This window comes from Chamaea fasciata, unplaced genomic scaffold (genome assembly GCF_029207755.1).
Source record: "Chamaea fasciata isolate MVZ Bird 193981 ecotype frontalis unplaced genomic scaffold, bChaFas1.0.hap1 SCAF_37, whole genome shotgun sequence".
In the NCBI taxonomy this organism is placed as follows: domain Eukaryota; kingdom Metazoa; phylum Chordata; class Aves; order Passeriformes; family Sylviidae; genus Chamaea; species Chamaea fasciata.
In genome coordinates, this window is record NW_027094122.1 from 500,805 (window position 1) to 507,785 (window position 6,981).

Sequence of the window (6,981 nt, forward strand, 5' to 3'; positions counted from 1 at the left end):
AGGGATCCCATCTGTGCGTCCCAGGGCTTGGGCAGGATTGTCTGGGACAGGGGCTCAGGACACGAGCGATTCCGTGAGCCAGGCTTTGTTTCTGTGTGGCTGATATGCTCTGGGCAAGCAAGAGCATCTCAAGCGAACTGCCTGCCAGTGCCCCTGCACTCACTGGACTCTGTTCTTGTCCTCTTCTCTCCCGCTGTTGCATTCTCACTCTGGTTCTTGTATTTGCTCTTCTCCATCTTGCCTCTCTAAACTTTGGCCTGTCTGCACTGCATTCCTTGCCTGTAAAAGCAAAGGTGGGGGTGGCACTGTTTGAAAGGAGCAGCAAAGAAGAGAGACTCATTTCTCTGAGTCCTCAGCTGGAAAGGTTAGCAGTGCAGCCAGAGTGCTCTGTACTTCTGAGCACATCCAGTGCAGCAGCAGTCATCCTGGCTGGTTTGCAGGGCAGAGTCTACACCAGCAGTTGCTGTTGCTCTTTGACAAGCTGACATGCCTTTCTTTAGAAAGGTGCTGCCCTGCCTGTGTTGTAGCAGCGTGCTCTTGCCCTCAATGGCACTGTCTTCTGCCATTACTCCCCATTCCCCTGCAGAGGGAATCTTGGAGAGCTCTTTCCTTTCTTGTGTGATGAAATCACATCACTGATTTTTGCCCTCCCGTTTCTGGTTTCTCTCTCAGTGCCTGCAAGGACTGCATTTTCTCCATTCCAACCACGTGATACACCGAGATGTGAAGAGCCTCAACATTCTCCTCAAAACGGATGGCTCTGTCAAGCTGGGTCAGTATATTCTTGGGCAGGTGCAGCATTCCAGGGATATGTGGGCTGTGGGGCTGCTTTTGAGTGAGTGCCAGCCCCCCCAAAACGGTGCTGGTGGCAGTGCAGGGAGCCTGTTGTGAGCTTACCACGCGGTGGCAACGTGCACAGACCTATGGCAAGGATCGAGCCGTCCACAGTGGCATTGCTCTGTGTGTGTCCCTTCCAGAGGGAGGGGGCTACAAGTCTAAAGCTTCAGGGGAACAAAAGACACTGCTGGAGGCCGTGTAAAAAATGTGGGGATTTTTGAAGCAGCCAATGCCATATTTCCTTGGCTAAAGTCCTGAGGAAACAGAGCAGGGAGAGTTGTCCAGGAGATTCAGCAGCACATTCTCCAACTTCAACTGGGCAATTCTTTTCCTTGCTTTCCTAATTGCACAGGATTCAAATAAAAACGGTCTTTTGCTTTCTCCCCAGCTGATTTTGGCCTCTCTGCTCAACTCACCCCTGAGCAGAGTAGACGGAGCTTGGTGACCGGGACTGCTTGGTGGATGGCGCCTGAAATTGCAAAAGCTGAGTCCTATGGCCCCAAAGCAGACATCTGGTCTTTTGGAATTGTGGGCATTGAAATGGTGGAAGGAGAACCTCCTTATGGGAATAAAGGTCCTCTCATGGTAAGGTGTAAATACTCTCTGATCCCTCTGTCTTTCTCCCCCATCCCACGTTCCGTGTGCCATTGGACAAAATGCCATTGCCATCTGCTGGAACTACTTCCACCACGGTCCCTTTCTGAAAATGTCCCTGCAGCACATCAGCATCTGCTGGGGTTTTGGTTGCATCCGTGGGGGAACTCAAGCCTTAGCCCAGGCAAACAATCTCCCTTCTCAGGCAACATTGGGCTTTGGCTTAGAAGTCGTTCCAGCTCTTTTGGCCGTGTAGACGGCCCTACTAACAGGAAACAAGCATCTTAGAGCTGCTGTTATCTTTCCTGAAATGAAGGAAAGAAACCCAAACCCAACAAAGTTTCTAAAGCAGTGGTTTGGAGAGAAGTGTACCCCCATTCTTCTCACAGGGAAACTTGCCTTAACTGAGGGATTTCCTTTCTTTACTTTTAATTACCATTGTTTTCAAGAACCAAGGAAAAAGCTTGATGACTTTTATAGCAGCTGTGCTTAAGGGACCAACAAGTGCTGCAGAGATGCTTTTCATGTCATACTCCTTGGAAATACTAGAGTGAGTTAGTAGAGCAAAGTCCCTCTTCCAACTAGCCTGTCAAGCTGCTCAGGTGAATCCTCAGAGAAGCAAAGGTGCTTTTGCTGATATAGTTTCCACTAAGGAGGTCAGTCAATGAAATCAGCTGCCAGGGCAAGATCTGCTGGATGCTGGAAAAGCTGTGGCTACATTGGGCTTTGGGTGTTTTGTTGGTCCAGGAAAGTCATCTCTTCCTCTGTGCCACGGCAGAAACAGCCACTGCAGAGTGCAGCTGAAACAATGGGATCTGGGAGAGCAGTTCCAGATGTGAAAGAAGCAGCTGAGAGACTCGTCTTTCCTTTTTCTCCAGGCTCGATTCCTGATAGCCACCAAAGGGATCCCAGAGCTGCGGCAGCCCAAGCTCCTCTCCCCTTTGCTGCGTGACTTCCTGAGCTGCTGCCTGCAGAGAGACGAGGAGCGGCGCTGGTCTGCCAAGGAGCTGCTGCAGGTAAAATGCCAAGGGGCTGCAGGGGAAACAGTGTCCCAGGGACGGGCTCCTCCTGCACTGAACTGCCAGGCATCAGATGAGCCTCGTCCTCCTCACCTCCACTCTTGGTGCTGTTCAAATGAGAACAGCCAGGAATCCTAGACTGGGCTGGGCTGGCAGGGACCTGTAAGGGTCATCTGGTCCAAGTGCCCTGCAATGAGCAGGGGCGTCTTTCAAGAGATCAGGATGCTCAGACCTGAAATATTTCCAGGCCTGGGGCATTTAGCAGCTCTTGCAGTAAGCTGTGCCACTGTTGTCCCACTGTTCCTCCTTAGACCTACTCTGACTCAATCCCCTTTTCATTGAAAAAAAGATTACCCTGCCTTTGGGGCTCTTAGCTTGGAAAGTAATGGTTCATTCTTGGCTTTTTTGTTTTTCTTTGTGCAGCATCCATTTGTAACATCGGCCAAGCCTACATCCAGCCTGGTGCCACTCATCCTTACCTTTAAGAAGTGGAAGGAGTTGACAGGAATGGACCAGTCACTTAAAAACTTTTTCTTCCATCACCAGCATTGTAGTGGATTGTAGAGTAGGATTTTAGCCTAGGATTGTAGGGTAGTATTTTGGCCTAGGATTGTAAATAAAGTTTCTGAAACCTCAAGTCATTTTGAAGATTGTCCTCCTTCTGAGCCTGTGAGAATGCTCAACATTTCCTTCTGAACTGTCCATTTTTGCTTAGAGGTGGAAAGTGACATTGATGCCTTCTTTGGTACGGTTTGAAGGGGGAGTAGGCTCTTCTTTCGTCATGCTCTCCGGACCGCAGTGCCTTTGGAATATGGCCCAGGGGCTGGGTTTTACCCAGCTGTGGCACTTGTGTTTGAGGCAGAAAGGGCAGTGGCATTTGCAGGCAGAACCAAAGGACGAGTGGGGCAGCCCAAATACCCTGTGCAGATGCAGGCCTTGAGCTCTGACTCGAGAGCATTTGGGTTGCTGCCACTTGCATTTGTATCCCTAAGTGCAATCTCTTTGTCTGGGGGAGAGTTTGGCCCAAGTGAGACAGCAGAAAGATCAGGGAGGCTGCTGGGAAAGGCGCAGAGCTGGTGCAGAGCTGTCAGCGGCTGCAGGGTGAGCCCAGGCCCCGCCTTGCCCAGGCTGGAGCCCCAGCAGAGCCCTGGCAGAGCCCGGAGCAGCCTGAGCCGGGGCAGAGGCAGCTGCAAGGAGGCCCTTGGAGCTGCAAGAGGCAGCAGCCCGGCCCTGGGTGCCTCTTGGGGGCCCCGGGCGAATCCTGCGCTCTCAGAGCCCAGCTGGCAGCCGGCTGCTCCCGAGGGGAAGCGTGGCCGTGCTGGGCACAGCACAGCCCGGTGGCATCGGCCGTCCGGAGCGTGCACAGGAGCAGAGAAAGGCAAACCACAGCCGAGGGCTGCAGGCCTGGCTGAGGATTGCCACCCTTGTGCCGGCTGCCCTCTAACTCCTGGCCAAGGCGAGCAGTGTGTGCAGCGCTCTGGGCACAGGGGAGGGAGCCGGGCTGCTCCGCAGGCTCCGGCACAGGGCAGCCTCCTTCAGGCACGGCGCTTCTGCCGGGGGAAGCGAGGCCAGCGGCAGGCAGGGACAGCTTGTCAGGTCACATCTGCAGGAGCCGGGGCCTCACGCGGCTCTGGGAGGAAGCGCCTGCAGTGCTGGAGTTGTGCACTGAGCCAGAGCAAAGGGGTGAAATGCAGAGTGTTCTGCAGAAATATTCCGGGGCGCCAGGCCAGCCTGCTTTGAGCTCTCTGGCACACAGCAAGCACTGTGCAATGCAGCCCTGAGCTGCTGGGAGAGGGGTGTTAGAAAGGAGCCAACTCTTAGATGAAATTAAATGGGGACAAAGTCATCAAAGCCAAAGAGAACTGTTTCTGAGGAAGGATTCACCTGAGCTGGGTGTGTATCTCCCTCTCCCAAGAGCCAAACACACACACAACACACACACAGAAAATGCTGCTTTTTATTGCCTTTCCCAGCCCAGGGCGAACCGTGTCCCCTTTCCCTTTGGCTGGGTAAAAGGAAACTTGTATTCTGTCCCCACCGCCTCCTTTTCTGTCCCCTCCCCTCTTCTCCTACTTCCCTTTTGGTTTGGTCTTCACGCTGGCCCCTCTTCCAGCTCACGGCAACACCCAACAAATCAACTAGAACAAATCCAAACCCTAAATAACAACACCTAGAACCAACAACTTTCCTTCTTTCTTCTAATAACCCTTCAGCTGAAGCAAAATATTACCTCCTATCTCACTGAGGGAATCGGGCTTGTGCTTGAGCAGTGAACTGATTTGGAAGAGAGTAGAAAGGTTTCAGTAGGCAATTTGTGTTTTTCTTTCTGAATTGCTGAAGGAAAGACACAATGTGGCTTCAGTCAGCAAAAACTTTTTCAAGGTGCATTGAGGAAATGCTTGTGAGCAATTCCCAGAGAAAGAAAGTGTTGAGAAAATGTTGAACTGCAACAAATCATGGATTCCCTTCCCATTAACAGTGTTGAACCCTCTATTCCCCCAGTGCAGTGATTGATGTGTGCAAGTGGCTTCCTTAGCCTTGAGAATAGAGTAGTCTTCCTAAGAATGTAGCTGGAATGCATTCAAGGGGAAAAGAGTGGTTGTAGGAGGCTCTTGAGCATCGGAGGAGAATTGCAGGAATGGGATGTTCCCCAAATGACCACCCGAGACTCTCAAGAGAGCCCTACTCTCCTGTCAGTTACTTCTGAGAAGTGATTTAAATATGTCAACTAATTTGAGGGAATGTTTAGCCTGTGAGTTTCAGCAAAGTAATGAGTAGGTCTTGTTTCCATGGTTACAAATGAGTAGGTGGGATTTCTGGCTGAGCACGTGTTAGGAAAGTGATTCCCCACGCACCCAGCACTGAAATAAAGTCATGCCTCCTTTCTCACACCGAGCTGGCACCAGGGATCGAGCCCTTCTTGGTAACTTTGATTTTAGTCACTTCTATTGAAAGGTGAAAATGAAACCTTTTCCAGCTGTTCCCCTCGGGTTTACATTTCTGGGGGCCAAAGCTCTGTGCTGCAGGTGGCCCGCGTGTGTGCAGAGCAATGCAGCCTCCACAAAGCCCTTGGTTTCCCCACAAGTCGTCATGATTTGTTGCCAGGTGTGCCCAGCTGTGGCAGGAGAAAGAGCCCGCAGTGCAGTGGGCGCCGTGCCCTGCCCAGCCAGGGCTCTCTGGCACAGAGGAGCAGCAGCAGCACCTTTCAACCCACTCCTGCCCTGGCCTCACCTGGGACACAGAAGCCTCTGGAAATCAGCACCACCTGGCCCCTTCCCAGCCTGGAGCAGCTCCTGCTGGTGGGCACATCCTGCACTTCTACTGCTTCCGAACAGGAATCAAGGCACAGGGGGAGACGGACATACAGAGAAGCCCTGGACTAGTGCAATAAATGGGCAAATGCATGGGGGAATGTGTTAGGAATCATTTCAGCTGTCATGCCAATCCTGCCTTCTCTCCTTTTCTCCCTTCACGTTTCCTGTTCTTTTCCCTCTCACATTTCCACCCCTTCCCCCTCTCGAGTCTCACAGTTTTCCTGTCATGTTTGCCTCCCAAGTTTTACTTCTTTTCCCCACCCTTTTCAGCTCCCTTTCCTCACACTTTACCTCTCACATTTCCCCACCTTCCCACTTTTTCCTGCTTTTTTGTTCTCTCATGATTCTCACAGTTTTTCCCTCATTAATCCTACCATTTTCTCCCTTCATGCTTTTCTCCTTTCATCAGTCATTTTTCTCCAGGTTGTCTCCTCATGTTTCTCACTTTTGCCCTCGTGTTTCCCAGCGTTTCCCTCTCCCATTCCTCCCACTTTTCCCCTCACATTTATCGTTCTTTCCCCCTCATGTTCCTTATACTTTTCTGGCACATTTTGTGCCCTTTTTTCACTCTTGTTTCCTGCCACTTTTCCCATCAAACTTCCCACCCTTTTCCCCCCCTCATGTTTTCTGCCTTTTTCTGCCCTCTGGTTTCTCACAATGTTCCCCTCAGGATTCTCACAATGTTCCCCTCACATTTGCAGCCTGTTTCTCTCTCTTTGCCCGCAAACTTTCTCACTCTCTTCCCTGCACTTTTCCCCCATTTTTTCCCCTATGTGTCTCACCCTTCTCCACTCACGTTTCTTAGAATTTTCCCATCATATTTGCTGCCTTTTCCTCCTCTCACCTTCCTCTCCTATTTTCACTCACATCTTCACCATTTTCCCCTCAGTTTTCTCACCCTTTCCCACACAGGTTTCCTACCCTTTTCTTCCCTCACACTTCCCTCCTTTTTCCACTCCCATTTCTCACATCTGTCACTTCATGTTTTCTGCCTTTTTTTCCCCCTCACATTTCTTAACCCACTGCTTCCTGTCAGTGACTCTTTCTCTTCAGTAGCTGATGGGCTTCCCTTCTTTTTTCCTGCAATCGCCTACTCCAAAGAATGGGTGCCAGAGCAGCGCTCCAGGAAGCCCCTGCCCATGGGTCTGCTGAAGAGAATGGCTGTGCTCGACTTGAACAATCTCGTGAAGAACAACCTAAACTGCAGTGAACTTCCT